Source organism: Manacus candei, unplaced genomic scaffold, assembly GCF_025592945.1.
Source record: "Manacus candei isolate 608988 ecotype Guabito, Panama unplaced genomic scaffold, ASM2559294v1 h1tg000023l, whole genome shotgun sequence".
Lineage (NCBI taxonomy): Eukaryota > Metazoa > Chordata > Aves > Passeriformes > Pipridae > Manacus > Manacus candei.
In genome coordinates this window covers 17,243,222-17,263,167 of record NW_026138071.1, presented here as the reverse complement: position 1 = coordinate 17,263,167, position 19,946 = coordinate 17,243,222, and positions in this window count along the sequence as shown.

Sequence of the window (19,946 nt, the reverse complement as noted above, 5' to 3'; positions counted from 1 at the left end):
TTCCATGCTAGTCAGATTTGACAAAAGCCTTTTTCTTCAATGTCTTCACATTACAGCTTTTCATTATCACACCACTTTTTTTCTATTTATTTTTAGTGGATGTTATACTTATGAATGGCAGTAAGATTGACAGCCCTAGACACTCCTGCTTAGTATGAGAGGAGGACCTTGATAGCATACACATTATTCAATAGACAGCTTGAAACATGCTGCAATGCCAAACCCCAATAAGATACTGTAATTCCTGGCTATGAACTATACCCAAAGGACAGCTTAGGTCACAAAGGTGTGAGGAGAGTCCTGTAACTTTAAAGAAAGGAATTATTCTGAGTAAACTGATGAGGCAAAACTTTACTGAGGTGCATGTGACAGTCTATGTAGATAGAAATCTCCCCCAGTGTGATTAGAGGTGGACTAACAGGTTTGTGCAATCAGCTTTTTCCTCAGTAAATAGATACTACATCTATGCTGCTAAGGGAGATCTTGGAGAAATAAGTCACTGAAGCAGTAACAACAGGGAAATTGCAGCAAACATACAGGAACTACTTTGGGTATGGCAAAAGGACACGGGTTTAGAGCAGCACTTTCACAGGGTGTGGAGCAGTTGTTCCTGCTAGTTCATCCAAGAGGATGGGTGACCCTAATTAGCATGAAACATTCCTACTGGGAATTTATTTAATAATGTAAGACCATGTAAGCTATTAAGTAAAAAAATCCCACAGTAGCTCAGTGTCCATAGAGATACCAACAACTTATTAGTTGGTGTTCCATTTTAAGAAGGGAATTTCAAGAAGTAGAAAATACCAGTCAAGACCTTTCACATAACAAAGGACCTGGCTGAAGAGTCAAAATGACAGAGGAGCAAAATATGTGAAAGCAGATGAAGGTGTGTTGGAAAACAGAGCAGAACACGTGTGCTTTTGCTTTTCACTGTCACTGCAGTTTCTGTCCAGGATGTGTGACCAGAAATGAATAGAGTTCCACACTGAAGGATACCATTAATTTATAGGGTGGTGTTACAAAAATATAATTGTTTTTCTCTCCTATTTCTCATTCATCATTAATGATCCCTTCCTTTTTTTTTTTTTTTTTTAAGAAGTGACCAGATGTTTTCCACTGAGATTGGCTCAAACATACCTAGGGGTTTGGAGTTTTTTTTCCTTTTTTTTTGGGGGGGGGGGTGTTCAGTTTTTTTCTAGGGTAGTTACAACCAATTTAGAACCCACCTGTCTTGTTAAACCTGTCAATGTCCTTAGGTGATAGAACAAAAATGCGTGTGAGGTTCAAATCCTTTCTTACCATTTCAAACTAACTCATTTGAAAACAGTGTTAGTGTTGGCTGACTGGAATACATGTATAGAGTAGTTTGATTTCCCATTTAAGATCATGTAAGGGGAGTTACTGCAACCTAAACATATTCATAACTCCTACAAGTTCTTTGATTGTAGCAAGAAATATATATATTCTAGAAAGTTACAAGTAGAGGTACATGGGAGATGAGGGGGCTTTCTAGCAACTCAACATTCCAGTAGATATGCTAATATTTTGGAATTACTTCAGTATTCTGGTAGAGCAGGTTAGTGGACATTAGTGCTTCTGAATGGCAGTAAGACTGACAGCCCTAGTGGACCAGATTGCATGTTGCTTGTTTTTAGAGGTATATATATCTTTAGAAGTTGTGGACAGTTTCAACTACAAAGGAGTTGTAGTTGTGTTAGTTTGGATCTTTGTAACAAAACACAAGAATTTCATGAAGCCTCACCCTTCTTTTTGTTCATTTTTTCTCTTATGAAGTTTCAGCTGAGTTTGGTGCCTGAGGGGCTCATATCAGGATTAGACAACAGACTTTTGTCACAGTTATGTTGTTTGGAGACATCACCCTTGACAACATTAGCTAGTAACACTTTTCAGCCAAAACTTTGCTGGCCATTGGGGCTTGTTTCACAAGTATGACCTATAGAATATAGAACTCTATATTATAATATCCAATGTGTAGTATACAATGGTATTCCAATGTGTAGTAAAGATATAATCTTATCTGAAGCAATAGACCAGGCTCAGTCAAGCTTGATGAGATAATGTATTTTTTAAAGATCTGTAATGCTGAGAGGAGGAGCAACTAGATATTTAAATCTGCTCTGCTGTTTTGCATGCCAATAATATCCAGTATTACTACTTTAGGAACACAACTTTACATACCTACATCTCTGCCTCAGTCTTGGGAGTAAGTTTAAGGATCTGGTGTTCACATTGTCCAGATTCCTGAAGTGCATACATCCACAGTGCTACATACATGATATTGTTTCATAAAACACACTGTAACTCTTTTCTCCTTGTTCTCAGCAGGCCTGTTTATACCTGCAGGCTGTAAACAAGGATTCTGGTGGAACAAAAACCATGCACAAGTCTTTCTGTAGCATTAAAACAGATTTGGAAGAATTTTGGGGGCAGGAATACCACAGGGAAAATGCTGTGATGACAGTGCTACTGAAATGGGCACCTTCTGCCTAAGACAAGAGGTAAATATGTATCCTAGGCCTCAACTCTTGAAGACATAACGGTGTCCTGTGTCTGCTCTTTCTCTTTGGTTTGTTTTAGATCTTTAGAAGTGCTTAGCCACTAGACTCAGTGATTTAATGAGCTCCGAGACTGTCTGAAACCAGGTTTTCCCATCTGTGGTACATCCTTTTCTATCTGCACTAGTGTAGACACACAAGTTGGCTGGCTACTTGTCACCACCTCTTTGTGGGAGATATTTTCCTGTGTAATCTACTGGTGAAGCTGCTCTTATGAGTGCTGCCTCTCACATTTCACTCAAACTGAAGAGGGTTAGTGAAAGCCTGTCATTTGGGATGCCTTAGCTCACCTGGCTAGTTTTGGCTGAGGTGACTCAGGACTTGCTTATGCAAACAGCTCGATTGATCTGTCTTGGATGGGGAAGGCAATATTGCTGCACAGAGGATATGGTGGGGAAATACAGGTGGGAAAGATAAACCATGGCTTCCTCAGCTGCCATCCCAAGAGGACCTTTTTGCTTTGGACTTATCCTTCACACACCTGTGTAGGCCAAAAAGAAGAATTAGGGGAGGGCAGGAAGGGATAAAATGAGGTGCTGTATTCTCACACAGACCGTATGTGTGTGTGGCAGAGTCTCAGGGCTCGTGCCTTCCCTTTCCTGTTCAGTGCAGAAGCTGTAAGCCTGAGTCTTTCCAAGCCAGGCGGTGTGTGCCTGCTGCATTTGGCTCCCTGGCAACCCTCTGGCTGCAGTGTGCTACTGGCAGTTCTAGTAGCTCTTTATCATTTTGTTGAAGGAGTAGGGGCTGGAAAATCAGTCACTTTAGTATGCATGCCACTGTCCACAGAATTGGGCACAGACCCTCTTCACTGTTACCAGTAAAATTAAACTGATGCGACAGTCTTGTATGGCAGCTTTCCAGCACTCCACTCTTCCTGAGGGGGGAGGGAGGGATTGCCCTTTCCTTAGAGAGAAAAAGGACTGGATACTTTCCAGGAGGGAATGAAAATCCTCCTGTGACCACTAGGAAACTGTAGATGAACGTACCTGCTTCTGAAAGTAGAAATTTACTGTAAATATGGTAAGGCAGAGATAGGAGAAATAAATTATAGATTATAATAGGGGACATCCCCTTTTCTCTCCTCAACAAAGATAGCATTTCATCATCTGTGTTTAACCATAAAAGGCATTTATGCTTCTCCCTTGCATACTAAATAGGAATTGTCTGACTCATGTGTTTCTTAGAGTCAGGGGACTGATATATCCCTGCTCTTGGAATCTGAATTTCTTACCACGCAATACAATGCAGTAGCAAACATGCCAAGAAGGATGTATCCAGGTGGAAAGGAGAGATTGAAACACTTATGTTGCCCCAGGTTACAGTATCACTTGGGAGAAATATTTTGTTGTCAGTGCTTATCTGCAGTTGTGAATAATGGAGTTGACAACATCTCCCTGTTCTCCTGTGTGATTGTTGGTTTTTAAACTAGTGTCAGGTTTGGAAAGCCTTGCATCAAGTCAGGAAGCTTTTCTTCTTTCTTGCAAGCTGTTGCACAAAGGTACTTGGAGGCAGCTGCTTTGGGCTTACTTGGGGAGGAATGTATTCTCTCCAATACACCCAGAGGAAAGTTTTACAATGAAAACCAGGCAGAAAGGCAGAATTCACATTCTCAACTTTACTCCAGACTTCAGGGTGACTTCAAGAAAGGACACATCTGTTTTGTTCTGTCTCTGGTTCTTTCCCGTGCAGTGACCTCAGGGAGAGCTAATGTCCACCATTAAAGGCGCTGGATATCTTTGATTAATCTCTACAAGCAAAGCATTTCAGGCCTTTTCATTTGTCTGTTCCTTCACATGTTGGCTCGTGTGAGAGCTCTTGCAGTGCAGGTCTGTGGCTGAGGCAGTGGGCTGTGCTCAGTTACTTTCCAGGAGAGATGCTGGTGCTAAACCACAGGTAGGCAGTGGAGCTCATAGGAAGGCTCAGCCATGCCTGTTGTCTCGTGTATTCTTCAGCGGGTTTGGGAATAGTCCAATGCAGAGAGGTACATGGGGCCTTAGATGGAGACAAGCTCAGGGGTGGTGGCACAGAGTGACTCGGGCACTTAGAGCAGACGGGACTTGCCTTGGTGAAGCACATGGATGCTGAGAAGCTCTGCTGTTTATATCAGCCCTAGTGTACCAGCACTTTTACAGACCCAGGCAGCTACAGCCCCTTGCTGGGACAGAACTGACTCCTGCAGGTCTGCTCTAAGTCAAGGAGCAGTCAGAAACTTGCAGGCCAACAAACCGCTTTCCAGAACGAATGGCCAGGGAAGCCTTTGAGCTTTTGGGGAAAGGAAACAAGCCCAAATGAGGAGAAATACAAGGCAGTACTGAGCTTCTGTTCATACTCCGTTCTGTTTAATTCCACCTCAAGCCTTGTGGATGCTGAATGGTAAACTGAACACAGAGTTGAAGTCATGCAGTAACTTATGTATTTTTTGCCCCTGCTTCGGCTTCTTGCCTCCTCTTTTCCCTTCTGCCTGAGTAGTCAACAGTTTTCAGGTGTGAAGTGCTCTGTTTCAACATCAGCACTTGTCACTGAAGCTGATTTCTGGTCATATTTGGCCTTGATCTCTCATTTAGTACTTTCTAAAAGCCAGAATGGAAGCTTCTTAAGAAGCCCTTTTTAAATAATGCTAAGTGATTATTTAAGAAGCAGAGGCAAGATAGGGAAGAGGAAAAAAGGCATTTTCTTCCAGTGTCAAGTGGTGTTTCTATATTTTAATGGCTTCTGAAGTCAGACAGGCACTGTTGCTTGGTCCCAGCTGGACACTAATTCCTGCTGGGAATGCCTCGTGGCGGCTTTCAAAGTGCTCTGAAGCTGAATCTGTAATTGTGACTCAGAGCAGATCAATTCCCTTTCCCTTCTGCAGTGAAATTCAGGCTCTGTTGCAGACATGAGGATCCCCTGAGGTACTGGCAGCATTAAAACAGCAGAGCCTGCCCCACAGCAGAAACCAGTTCTACACAGTATGGTAGCTGGGGTTTGGATAGATATGTTAAACTAAAAGAATTGCAATGAAAACAGCTTAGAATAGCTGAAACTCTACTTTCTGCATCTGATTGGTCTTACAGCACTGGCCATGAGGGCTTTCTTATCCTTGGGGTTATGTAGCCGAGGTTAAGAACAACTTTGAAATATTTCTCCTTTATTTTAAACTGTGGCCTGCTGCAATTTTGTCATACTCCTATTCCTCTACTATTTGTTCTTGCCTAGCCATGTAGCCTCAGGTTATCTGGGAGAATCAGTTGTAACCTCTCCAATACTGGAGTCCTTGACATACTGTGAGAGTAAATCAGTCAAGCAGTCTTAACTACTAAAAAATAAAACAGGGTGATTTGTCTCTTATTAAATGCAAGGTCAACTATAAAATACAGAAGGATATGTCTAAGCTGTAGGTCTAGTCAGGACCCAGGAGTGTATTGTCCAAGTATTTAAAATCTAAACTCCTGAGAAGAATGAAAGTGCTCCTCTATCTCTCAGCTCTGTTACTGGACACCGACTCCTGGTACTTTATCTTCACACAGGGACTTCCTCTTCTTTTCAAAAGCTTTTGAGCAATGGAGCACTTAGTAATACTGCTACTTAAAGTATTCTGTTTGGAGTCCAACTTGGATTGGAAAGGAGCAATTCAAAGCTGGCATTTCAGGCTATATGCAGACTCAGGCAGATCTTTTAAGCAGTGATGCTTAGGTTGCTTTCTCACAGTTCTCTTATCAATTGCTACACCTAGAAGTGTGCTAAAAAATGGAAAGTGAGAGTCTTGTGTACAACTGAGACATCTGGCTGTGTGTGCCATGTCCCATTCCCCATCCTCCATACCCTCCTACCCCAAAATAACCATGCCTCCTCCTTATGGGAAGTGAAATTCTGTGTTTTGTGATAATTATGACAATTTTCTAGCCTGCTCAGTCTAAGAAGTGCTTTTATATTGATTTCAAAGGAGCTGTGATTTAGGCTTCTTTTATACCAGAATGGATGGTGTGTGCTTCCACTTCAAACTGATGACATTTGTGACTTCAGAAGCTCATATTCAATATTAAGGATTTTGTTATCTGATCAGTGCTGCATTAAAATAACTAAGAAAGCTAAACTGTGCAGCAGAATTCTTCTCAGGCAGATGCAGCTTATATTTCCCTTTCTAGTGCACGGAGCACGGTCCACTAAGCTTTTGAATCTCAAAGCATGAGACACCAGTGTCTGTGGTTTAAAAGCAGCTGTTCCCATAGGAGTGCTGGGAGGGGTGGACAGCAGTGTTGGGATCAGATGTGCCGTCATATTAATGGGTTGAATTTGCAGCCTGGTGCTGAGGAACAGCCTGCAGAGATGCTCCAGCTCATAGTCCCTGGAGAGTATTTGGAGGAGAAAAGTTAGGGGGGGAAGCTGAGTGTAAACAAGCCCCACTGGACACAAGCATAAAAGTCAAAGTGGACCGGGCTTTGTAGTTACAGCCTATGCAAACTGTACACTGAATAGTGCGAGAGGTGGCATTATCCTCAGCCTGTCGCTGAGAAAGTCTGTTGGATTGCAGTCATCTCCCAGAAAAATCCACTCTCATTAGTTTCAGTAGTAGCCTTTACAGGGCAAGCTCATGTGCCACTGGATTTTTAATTCTCAAAAACTTAACAAAAATTAAAATTACAAAAGACCACAGTGTCCACCCCACCCTCATGTGCCCCTCCTGCCCCTCTTCCCTAATGCTTGTCTCCACAATGACAGTGAAATTGCATTCCACTCCAGGCAGCAAACCCTTTGAAAATGTATCACCCTCCAAACATTTCCATTTTTCCTAAATGTGCTAGAGACATTGTCTCATGATCTGCAGTAATTATCTTGACAGGTCAATTATTAAAAAAGAAATTAAAAAATTAAATTTAAAACATGATATAAGAACTTGGCTGCTGGTTTTCCTTTTACTGCTATTTCTCTGCAGAATACTTTGGCACCAATTGACATGGGAACTGCATTGCACCAGAGGGGGAAGTTGTCTTCCCCTGTTTTGATACCAGATTAAAGATAACTTCTAGGCAGAGATTTCTCTCTAGATTTGTGGGCATTCAGAGCAGGAACAGCACCCAGTGACACACTGTTTATTATAGCACCTGGGCTAGTAATCTAAATATTCATATCACTCAGTCTTACTGGCCTGCCTGAAAGAACTGCCTGTTTAGGACAAGAAACCTGGCACAGTAAGAGAATGGATGGAGATAACCACTCTTGCTTTATTGACAGGGTTTAAAGGAGAATGTGAATTCCCATCTATCTGATATCTGAACAGTTTAATAATACCCACATATCAAACCTTATGAGGGTATTTTTTTAAAGATTCCCTTTGAGTCTGTAGGTTGGTAATGTGTGAGTAGTATGTACCCACAAGATACATGCTTACAAGAAAGCTCTTTGGGGGAAGCAGTTCATCTATTTGCTCATTTCTCTTGCAGAATTGACATTAACATGCATTATTGCAAGATAAATACTTCAACACATCATATAAACAGCTTTTGAAAAAGGTACCAGCTGGAGCCCTTAAGCTTCTACACCAGTGGAGGGATGCAACATAAGGAAAAAATTGGGTCCTCAAGGTGCCTTTCAAGTCTGATTGAGAAACTAACTTGACAAAGAATCTTCTGAAATCTTGTTTTCTGCTCTGCTCTGCTCCTCTCCTGGGTCCTGGGATAATTTGTAATTCAAGCTTTCCAAGCTTGGAAGGAATCCTATGCTATTTCCTTCAGACTTATTCCTTCCACATGTGAAATCTAGTTATTTAAACACCTCATCTCCTTTCACAACTGAGGCAGGAAAAAATAGCCAATGATCAATGATTGAATCCATATTTCCACAAAGTTCCAGTTATTTTGTTTGATGCTTAAGAAATAAAATCAAATGAAGGTAGTTAAAGGAATAAGTACACTTTTTAAAAAAAGTACAGATGGTTGTGGCAAATGAATCTGTACTAATCTGGACTTGCAAATAAATCCCTGAAAACCTACTGGCCCCATTCCTGGGGTGTGATATCAAGCAATGAATTTGAAACCAGAGACAGGTTTAGTAGTAAGTGCTGGTTCAGCTTCATAGGATGGGAAGCAGCTCAGAATGAGTGATGATGTATTTTGGCTTAAAGGTTTAAGAAGAGCACAGCATAAAGAAGGAAAATAAGCTCCATTACCTAATTACTTGGAGCTCAGTGGGCACTGAGGATGCTTAGTATCTTGAAGCAATATTTTTCAGACTTTTAAGAGTTGAGCTCTTCCTCACAAAAGCCAATCATGCATCTCCAGTGCTGCCTCACGTGGGTTAGGACTTAACCGTAATTCAGATCTTCACAGTGCTACACTCTTTCCCCGTTCTTACATGCCAAGGGCTGTGAAGGAGCTATCAATGATGGAGTGGAAGGTACTGGAGTTCAAATCTGAACTTCATTTGAAATGAGAAGAGCCAATCATACATCTCAGAGTTGATGTTTCAGGCTCTCTGCAAGCTCCAGCAGAAAATGAAGTAATTGCGTGTGAGTTGTGTTTTCACAGTGGATTGGTTGGTGTATTTCTCTTTTCACAAACACTAAAAAGCTACAGAAAAGGAAAGAGGAGAATGCTAAAATTTAAAAACTTAGAGGAAGGTCTGATCTTCTGTGAGAAATGGCAGCTGTGTGGCAAACTGGTTGTAAACTGAAGAACTTTCATGATTTTGAACTGCTTCCACTTTATGCATAGAAACTGGTATCCCACTGTGAGGATGATTTTTGGTTGTGAGTGGTGTCACCGAAGTGCAGGAAACTGAAGAAAGCAACAGAAGCTTTCCCACGAACTTAAAGTCTATGTTTCCTAGCCTCCTACCCAGATTTTTTAAGCTGTGTTTTTGTTGACCAGGGACTTCTTAAAACCAGTGGGAATTCTGGCTTATGCTGTACAGATTGTTGAAACAATGAAAACACCATAATTGCAGCCACATTATAAAAGACAAATGGGTAACACTGGGGAGCTGAGTTTTAGCCCTCTTCCTCCACATGGCAGGCTTCCTGCAGCAATTCCCAACTGAGGCACCAGAGGAAGAATAGGACACTTTTTCCTGCATCAGCAAAGCCATTTTACATGTGCAAACTCACGATTTTAAAACAATCCATTTTTCAACTGTTGGCATTTGAGGTGGAAGGCACTTATTCCACCTGCCACCAGCTTTTCCCTTCCTTTCCCACACATGAAACCATACTTTTGCTTACTTGTTCTAACAGGGAGTATGACAGCAGGAATATTAAGTACAGTTCTGCTCTGTAAAGCACTTCTAAATTATTTCAGCCTAATCCCAAAGCAACCACCAAACCCATCTCTCCAGACACATTCAATGTGCCACAGACTGGTGTGGGATTAGCCTGTGTTGAGTGGTAAAGCTCGATGCCTGCCCTGGGAGAGGTGGAAGGACTGGGTGCTCATGGACAGTGAGATAAGGAGCTGTGCAGGGCTTGGGGAAACTGCTCACTGCTCATTTCTGTTGTGACACTCTCCAGCAGAATAAGGAAAGAGAAATGGTGTGCTGGCACAACCTTACTTTCTGAAGTCCCAAGGCAGCCCATAGAGAGGGTTTCCATGACATCGAAGCCTTGGAATTATACTAAGGAGATGCTGATTTTTTCCCCAACTGACACAAAGCCGAGCATGTCTAGCCCTAGATTTGCAGAGAAATGTGAGTACTGGAGGTATTCAGCATTCATCGATATTCCCAGGTGTTCCCTAAAATGCAAAATGTCCTTTGCCAAAGACCACACTGTGCTGTGTGTTCTTTTTCATCAGGCAGCCACCTGGCTGTTAGGTAGAGTGCTGCTGGTTCACCAGGGATGCCAAGGTCCCTCTGCAGATCCTAGACTTAGCTCCTCTATGTTTAAACATCACCTCTATAAAACAGAGGGTATTTTCCCCCACCTTCAAGGGCTGCAGGAAAGGTAAGTTTCTTGTGCCTGCAAGAGAGCATTCCTGCTAGGAATTATGTGGAGTCTCTTTACCCAGGGCTCTTACAAAGGTAGAGTGGAGCAAGGTTTCCAAATATTCCATACACACAGAGAGGGTACCTCGAAAACCTTGCTGTACTGCTTCTCAGCAACAGGAGGGGAGGCAGAACTTATTCCACTAAACTGAGCTGAAGGAAAGAAATATATGAGCAGGAACGTGGATGCAGCTGGTACATTATATACCATTTAAAAAATACAGCCTGTCAGTCTCACCTCCCTGAGAAATTACTGTATTTTCAAATGGATGAAGATTTTTGCTGTAGAATCAGAGATCTCCACTTAGACCAATCTTTCTAATGAGCTGTTTAACTAATACCAGGTTCAGTCTACCTGATGCATGTCAAATGGAAAGCCTATTTAAGTTTTCATTAATTAAGACAGAAGACTGGAGACGGGAAATGCTTGTGGATGAGAAGGTATCAAATCACAATTCATTTCAATGAAACCTCAACTTTACCACAGATGTGGTAGCTGTACACATCTTCTCTTTTACCTGATAAAAAAGGAAACGCATTCCAATAATAAAGAAATAAAAACACCCCTTGTATTAATGCCTGACCACTCTGACCTTTATGCAATGCATTATTGACAATTCCTTTAACATTTTTCAAATGTAATTTCCCAGAGCAGAACATGACAGAAAGTAAAAAACATTCATTTCAATTGTAAAAGCTTTCACTTTAATGCATCTCTGAATTAATTGGGCACAGTCTTCATATCAAGTGAAATAAATGGGCTGATAATTGATTAGGACCTGAGGGAACAATGATATCTGATTGGTTAGGAAAAGAGAAGTGACCTATAAAAGGTCAGGATTTTTTGAAATTGCTTTTTTAATAAAGCATCTTGATGAAGAAATTATCTGCAAGGCTTAGATGAATTATTCTGATTTGATATATAACTTCTGTCAAAGTGAAAATGGAATGTGATGTAACTTAATTCTTGGAAAACTTGAGATCCACTTGGAAAGAGATGAGTCCTCCTCTCAGTCCCAATACTAGGCTTTGAAATGCCCTGTAGCCCAGCATGGCTTTTCTTAGCTTACCTTTCCATCTTACTGTCAGGAGATGTCTGCCAGGACTCCCCCTCTGCTGAGGAAAGGAAGGAATCTCATGGAAGGGATTTTGGTTGATATTGTGCCTTGCCTATTATGAACATGTTTTTCCCTTCTAAGATCCCCTTTCCCCTCCAGCTGAGTCTTTATTTGAGAGGCTGGGATGAGCAGATGGGATGCTGATGCTTGTAGTGAGGCTGATGGTTTCACCTTCATGCATGGCCAGAAAACTCACTTTTGGAGCAAGCCCTTTCCTCTCAGCTGGACTATTCAGGCTGTCCTCAATCCTTGCCCTTCTCTCAGCTGCACTTTCAGAGTGCTGTGCCTTCTCTCTGCACTCTTGTGCTGACACAGCACTACAGCAATTTTGTGAATATGGGAGTGTTACAAGTTTCCAGCTCAGCGAAAACCGTCCAAGGTTCTGACTGATAAAGAGTTCTTGCCTCACTTCACCAAGCTGGTTGCAGCTTGACCACATTTACCCTGTCACCAGAGGAATGTGTGTTTCCTTCTTCTGTGCTCCTGGCTCGAGGGTCTATCCCAAGCTGACTGATTATGGGCTCATCTTTACCTTCCTGCAAGACTTTGCCTCTCTGTGAACAAAAAGAAGTACTCACCAGGCTTTGTGCTGTGCTGGTTAAATCAATTAGAGCACACCACTCCAGGGCATCTCCTCCTTGGGCTGAATCCCAGCTAATCAGCAGAGCAATAATAAAATGCTGATCCCTACATGATGGACAGCCTCCCTCTCATCCATGAAGGGGCTGTGGGAAACACCACATTTCTGGGAAGCCTTCCAGTGCTGATGACCACATATCCACAGCGAATGCTTAATTGGCTCCTATCTGTTTGGTAATGTGTATGGCACTCTTGCTGTAATGTTTATCAGCACTCAGGTTTCTCAAGAGGAGATGCAACAAAGCTTTCACTGGATAAGCAGACTGTCAGCCTCGTCCGGCTCCTGAAAACATCTAGATTTTGCAGGAGACTTAACTGTGTTGTTAGTATGGTCATCTTCACCCCAGCACAAGGTGATCTCATTGCAGAGCTGTCCTCTTTGAAGTATTTCACTGTTGAAAAGTAGTTGGATACTTTTGCTTTTCTGTAGTGTTAGTTGTCAGGCTCTGACAGAACTAAAACCTCTGATCTTTGTGGAAGTGTCATGAAGACTGAATGCATTTAATGACAGATTCAAACTGGAATCCCAAATTCAACCATGCAGGTGCTGAAGAAAACCAAAGTTCTTTTTCTCTAATACTTGAATTTCAAAAATACATGATTCCTGGGAATGGTTGGATGGGGAGATTTCTAAGCAAAACTAGGCTATGAAAGCAAAAAATCCCAGTGTATTTCCAGAAATAGAAAAGGTGCCCTAGCTGATGATGTGTAGGGCATACTTTGAGGTCCCATTTGGAGATATGCAGATTGCTGCAGCAATAGACTGTCCACCTTCTCCATTGGTAGGTTCAGCAGTAAGCTGGTGCCTCCCTTACACACAGCTGATGTGAGGGAGGCAGGGATGTAGCACATGCCATGTTTGTCACCTCTGGGAACCTGCAGATGGAGGCAGTTTTGGTCAAGGAAGGGGTCCACTGGTCTGTGGTGACTACTTGAAAAAATCTGGACATTCTCCATGAATTAAACTGATAGTTTCATTGCTAAGCTGTCTCTTCTCCTAAGTCTCTTCCTTTCCTCTGTAGCCAATTGGGAAGTGGATATAGAAGATTAATGCATGAAAATGTGTATGACTTTCTTCCCCTCCTCTTCCCCACCTTTTAATGTCTGTAATTGCCCAGAAAAACGTATCAGCATTGGTCAGAAGGTGTGGCAGGCTTTATAGCCCACAAAGTGCAGGTAGCCCAGGTCTCTGTACCAACAGAGACCTGACACACATGGGATTATATAAGCAAGTCAAAAGAAGACCAGTGAGAAAACCCTTCTATATTTTTTGATTGAAAAAGGCCTAAACTCCCCCAGAAACCATGGCAGCCTGTAGGACTGCAGTGCTGTGTGCATTCCCCCACCTGCTGGTCCTCCAGCTCTGAAGTCAACCTTCAGAAGCCAGGAGCCTCCGTGGAAACAGCATCTATTTCAAATGACAAGTAGCATGCTGACTCCAGGGAAATGAAGTTTGCACCCTAGGCAAGATGGGCCTGGACTGCTGCAGTGGGAGTAGCAATGCTCAGTGGCAAGGTTTTGGAGGAGGGACCTCAGTTCGAAGAGAATCTCCTCCCCACTCTGCACGGGGTCTGTCTTTACCTTGCCTTGGGCTTTCCTGCCCCCGCCGCTGCTCTGCCTGTTTGTGAAGCAGCTTGAGAACTGCTGGAAATTGTAGCTCAAACTATTAAGGAAAACCCAAGGCACTGCCAGGAGTTAGTTCACAAGCAGGTCAACAGTACCTGCTGTCAGAGTAGGAATCCCTGGGAGAGTGACAGAGTGGACAGCCGGGAACTTCTTGACAGCCTTCCCAGCGTAAGACATCTCCACAGACCCCCTAGTCTGTGAAATGACAGAGTTATGTAATTGATAGAAGACAAAAGAAAAAAAGGAAATAGAAATGAGCAACATTTGGAGTTTCTGTCCTGTGGAAAAATTCAGCATTTCAGGACTTCTTTTATTCCTGCTTAGGACAAAATGCTGACATGTTGTTTTTTAAGAGAATGGAAATTCTGCAGGAAAAAAAAAAAAAAAGAAAATGTTAGGATATTTCATTTTAATTTTCAAAATCAAAAATATGGGCTTTTACTTTTGAGTGCTTCATAGCCAATGTTTTCTTGTAGAAGCTTCTTTTGTTTTGCAGCAGCCGCTTTTCTTTTTTCCCTCATCTTTCACTCCTTTTCTCCTTTCTTCTTTCTCCTTTCTCCTCTCCTCTCCTTTTCTTTCTGCAGATTTGTAACCACTAGGCTGTTACATATGACATATGGCCCATTTTGTTTTAGAGTAACCTCAAGAATCACGCTGAGGAGCTGGTTCAAAGCTTTGTCAAATACTTCCCCCAGACCTTAGATTTTCTTTTAGTCTCCTAGCCAAGTGTTAACTGAGCTTAGTCCTAGTTTTAAGATCTGAGAAGACCACATCTTGCAATGATTTGACTCTAGGCATGAAACAAGTGTACTGATTATGTAAGTTACTTAGAGCTACACTCACACATCACAGGTTGAGAGTCTGTCCTGTTCCTTTCAATAGCACCTCAGAACTGCTGCTACACCAGAGGAATGTAATAAGATGCTGTGTTAGCAAGAGTAGGGAAAAGGAGTTCAATTTGATGCACAGATGTATGCATGCCCCTCTTTCTGGAGAAACATGAGCTAAAATGAAGTATCCAAAAGGCAACTGGACTGTGGTTTTGTTATTCTAACCCAGAAACAATTCTGACCTTCATGTCTTACTGTCAAACGCAGCACTGACTGTAAATACAAGGATTTGTTCTTGCTTACACCTGTGCAAATAAGGTGGAATGTACTGTAGTAATGTTGGCCTTCATTTTACACTGTGCAGGAAGAGGAGTACCTGTGCAAGGCCCAAATCCTCCACAGCTACATTACACATTAGGAAGCACAAGAACTCTCGTGCTTTTGAACTTCGGGGTGAAGTTGATCTAATTTGGCACTTTTATTTTCAGTATGAGTATATAGTCTAGCTCCCAATCCTTAGGCATTTACACCATAACCTAAGTTGTTCTTTGAAGATATTTTGTCTAACATTTTTAAAACACTGCAATGATGGTCATTTGATAGCCTCCTTAGGAAATCTAGTTATATGGTACACTCCTATTAAGAGTTTTTAATGATTAACCTAATGTTTGTGGTAATTTCAGTCTATTACAACTCATCCTGCCCATCACTGGTGGGAGAGCAAACTCATTCCTTTCTCTGAAGCTGTTCTGTCTGCATTTCAGGACTTAGCACAGCTTCTCTCCTTGTTTTCATCACCACACCAAACAACAACAGTTTTTGTAGGCTTTATGCTGTCTTTTCTTGTCAACCTGCTTTTGTCTCCCAGGTGGTCTGTATCTCTTTTACATGGGTATTGCTCCAGTGGAGACTTTATTAATACTTTGGAAACATTATTTCATATGATATGCATATTGTGGTCTTGTTTGTACAGGATGATCTGTCCCCTTTTTTCCTTTCTTTTTTTATTTTTTCCCTCTATGAAGAATGTTACAGCGCTGTCAACTCATGTTCAGCTTGTGATGCTTTTTACAGGACTGCTACCCAACCTTGTTCTGTACAAGTACAGTTGATTGTTGCCGCTTGATCTCTGCATCGTTTGTAGATTTGGTGGGTGTCCTCACTAATCCATCATCTGAGCCCCAGTGAGAACATTAAATCATCCCTGTGGAACCTCACTAGGCCCATCTTTTTGTCTTGACAGTGAATGATTTTCCAGCTAAGTCTGCACTGTCTGACCCTTAGAGTACTTTTGTCTGGCCCACATTTCCTTATCTTCTTTTTTAAAGTAACATGTCAGTGTCAAAAACCTTACTGAAGTCAAGATACATGATGTTTTCTCTTTTTCCCCTAAAGATATTCCCCTGACATAGAAAAAATTAGACTGGTTTGACACAGTGTATTTGTGACAAATCCATGTTGGCTATTGCTCATCTCTTGTTTCCTTCTAGTTACATGAGTAATTTGTTTATTTGTACCAACATTTTCCCCCAGAAATTGGATTTTAGCTCTGTTATTTCTTCTTGAGTCCTCCTTTTTTCCTTTCTTTCTTTTTTTTTCTTTTCTATTTCTCTTCTTCCCCTCCCCCCCCCCCCTTAAGATACAGGCAGTCTTTTTGATATTTTGCAGTTTTCTGAAACCTCAGCTTTCCTTTTGGGGATCTCAGTGCCCAGAGACATCTTCAGCCAACTCTCTAAATATCCAGGGATTTTCATTAAGTCCAGCTGATCTGAAAATATGTGAATTATCCTACTACTCTGTACTGCAGCCTCAGCATGTGTTCAGGACTTTGTCGTGCTAAGTGCTGAACACAAGTAATAAAGACAGTTCTTTCACTGCAGACCTGATTAGCTGTACAGAGGAATACGTGAGGCTGAGCAGAAGCCTCTGGCCAGACAGAGGCAGGTTAAACAATGAAACATCCTTCATTAGCTTAAAAGATAAAAGTGTCCTCTTGTGCGTGGTCTGGCTGCTATCAAATGCTCTGCAGGCATTTCATCAGGGGGCATTTTAAAGCAGGAGTCAGGAGAGGACAGTGTTTTAGCTGGCCTGCCTTTTTACACAGATCTGCTAAAGCAATAGCAGAGGCAGATACAAAGACTAGACAAAGGAGGGAGCGTTGGGAACAAACGGGGAAGAAGAGATGGCCTGGACTGCGAGGCTGGCGACTGCGTGCAGGGCTGGGAGCGCGAGTCGTGGGCTGAGTTAAAGCTGTTAAAGCGAGTGGGGAACATGAGGATGGGCCTCCTGCCGTGTGCTGTCTGCCAGCAGGTGGGGTCGCTGGGATGTGTGACACCGGCAGGTGCTTCCACCCAGCCCGTCTGCCCTGGAGCCCACGCAGACCACCTCCCGTCCTGGCGCTGTAGCTCTGGGGACGTGGTGTGAGTGCAGCTGAGCCATGGTTTGAGTGAAACCTTATTTTGCCTTCTGTTTTCTCCCTCATTTGGCATAGGTTAAGCTGGACAGCTTTGCATGAAGGGGCTAGTGGAGTTCAATTTGGACTGGGCACATCTGCACTCTGATCTGCTCAGTGCTCAGCTGCTGCAACTGCTGTCAGTTCATCAGCCCCGGGGCCAGGTGCGTGTTTGACACCAAGTGCAGGGCTGTAAACTTCTGCCTTTAATGCCTGGCATTATTTCCTGTGGCAGGGAAATGGGATGCACATCCTCGTGAGAAGGATGACCAATAGAGGGAAGAAAGAGGAGGCTGTGAGAGGTCATTGGCCAAAGGTGTTTTTCAGTCAGAAGTTTTGGAGAGCTCTGGGTCCTGAGCAGGTTCTAAGACACTCAACAGTTCAGAGACATCATCCCTGGCTTCTGGAATACCTGAATTCAAGTTGGCCCTAAGTGGCTATAGACTAAGTATCCCAACCTTTTTCTCCTGATACATCTGAGTCTGTTCTTGGAAATTACTATTTTAATTGTTGATTAATTAGTTGTGAGCCACAGGGGGTAATTAGTCTGCTAATCACCAGGTTCCACAGCCTCACCAGCCGCTCAGATGGCTCTCAATGGCAGCCCTTTTACCTCCACAGTGCTAGACTGGCATTCAGGAACACTGTTAATGCTGTGATGCTCCAGTGGAGCTCAGCCTTGCCAAATAGCAATAAGCTATACACACACTCTTTCACACCACAGGGCTCTTCACTGGAGAGATTGTTTCTGCATTCGAGAGCTTCATTAATTCAGTCATCGCCTCCTGCCGTCTAATGAGAGAGAAAAGTGCACTGGCTGAAGGTTTCATCCCACTGCCCAGAAGGCTTAAATAAATAACTCAAAAGCAGGCTTAAAGCCCTCTGTCCCAGGCGCTGTGCACGGCCCCACCCGAGGCAGCCGGCCGTGTTTGCCAGGCTGCCGCTGGACTGTGCTGCAGGTGTTCTCTGTCACCGCCACACATGTCTGAACCAGGTGCCCTGTGAAAGCTGAAAAAGTGCACTTCCTCTGCTTTGTCAGCATGGCTCCCCTTTGCCTGCAAGGCTTTCAAAAGCATGAGGGAAATGACTCACCCAGCAGAATGTGAGAATTATCCTGTTTAGCTGCTCTGCTTTATCCTGTCAGAAACACACGATGAAAAACTCTAGTCACAAGAGACCGAGGGGGCTCCCATATAACTGACAGACACCAACTGTTTGAGAGCACTCAGATCCTGTTATCGAGAGGAGCCTGACCCCTGTGCTGCACCTCCATTTATCATCATTTTAATCCAATTGCAAGTCTTTTCAAAAGTCTCTGTGTTCTTTCATCCTTTTCCCACTTTCTCTTACCCCAAATGTTCTCTTCTTTCCTCTCTTTTTGTTTTGTTTTGTTTACTTTTAAACTCCCTGCCCTCCCAAATATTTTTTGTTCTTTTAACTTGGAAAAGTATACATTTTCAGAGATGATCCCAGGCCAAAATTTCTCTATTAAAGTGGTATAAAGAGAAGATTACTTCACCAAATCAATGGAGTCAGTCCAGACTTAGCTGTCGAACTGGGCGGAATTCATCCAGCTAAGTAATTTTTCTTTTTTTCCCTTTTCATGTTCAAAGTGGTCCTGAAAGGTTCCAGATAGCAACTGAAAATAGTGTACTCATACAAGCTAAGGCCCAGATTTCTCCATCTCATGTTTGTCATTAAGGTAGTGTTACTCTGACAGGTATTTTATACTCAGAGTGAGAAATAGCTCTTACCAATGAGGTCTGAACCTTCTTCATGGAGGCACTCAAATGTCTGAGCACTTTCTAAGTGCTTAGGGAGATTTTGTGTTTAACTTCCTATATCTGTCTAAATGCATTCTGAATCAGTGTCCAAAAGAGTCAAGGAAAAAAAGTGCTATTGCCATTCCTGTTTTATGAGAAGAAGAAGAAGGATGCTGCTGAATTATTCTGTCTCTTAAAAATAGAATCTTGCTGTTGATATGCTGACACAGTCCTCCTGGCTGGAGGACTTAGTTGGACCTTAGTCAGGATCTGACTGGGACCACATGTTAGGCTGTGGCTGTGGAATTTATCTTATTTTTGAGTCCCCATTCAACACAGAGAAAGGCACAGGAGAATGTGGAAGTTGTGAGTGGGTTGTTCTCCTTTCTGCTGACCCACTAATAGGTGATGCTCACATGGTTGTCCCATACCTTGGAGCCAGAAGGACCCCTAGGATGCCTCTGAATGCAGCTGTGGGAAGGTGAGGAAGAACCTGCACCCAGAGTAGGAGGTTTAAGGGAACATAACCCAAGTACCTGCTAAACAGGAACTCCTGGGCTACAGATAGATCTAGTTCTGTGAATACTCTGAAGTAGTTATAATGCAGCATATAGGCTGAAGAAATAGGGAGGAGGCTGTAGTTTTCAAATTATTTTGTATTTTCATTAGGGAAAAAAATTCAGCTGATGAAATTTCTCAGAAATCAGAAACAGAGTGAGCTTAAGCTCAGAAATTGTTTACTTTGCCTCAAATCTGTGTGAACTGGTTCAGGGTTATGTGAAACATCTTGGTTTTCATGGTGTCAAACACCAGTCACACTTTATCCTTGTTTGTACTCCGATGCTATCAGGACTCATCAGTGTTTCTCCAGTGTTACTGTAAAGCTGCTGACAATAAAGTCACGCCTTCTGAAAACAAAACAAAGACCAAATAGTTTTACCATGTGTTTGTGTCAGTATGTTTTATGTACGTTATCTAAATGATAC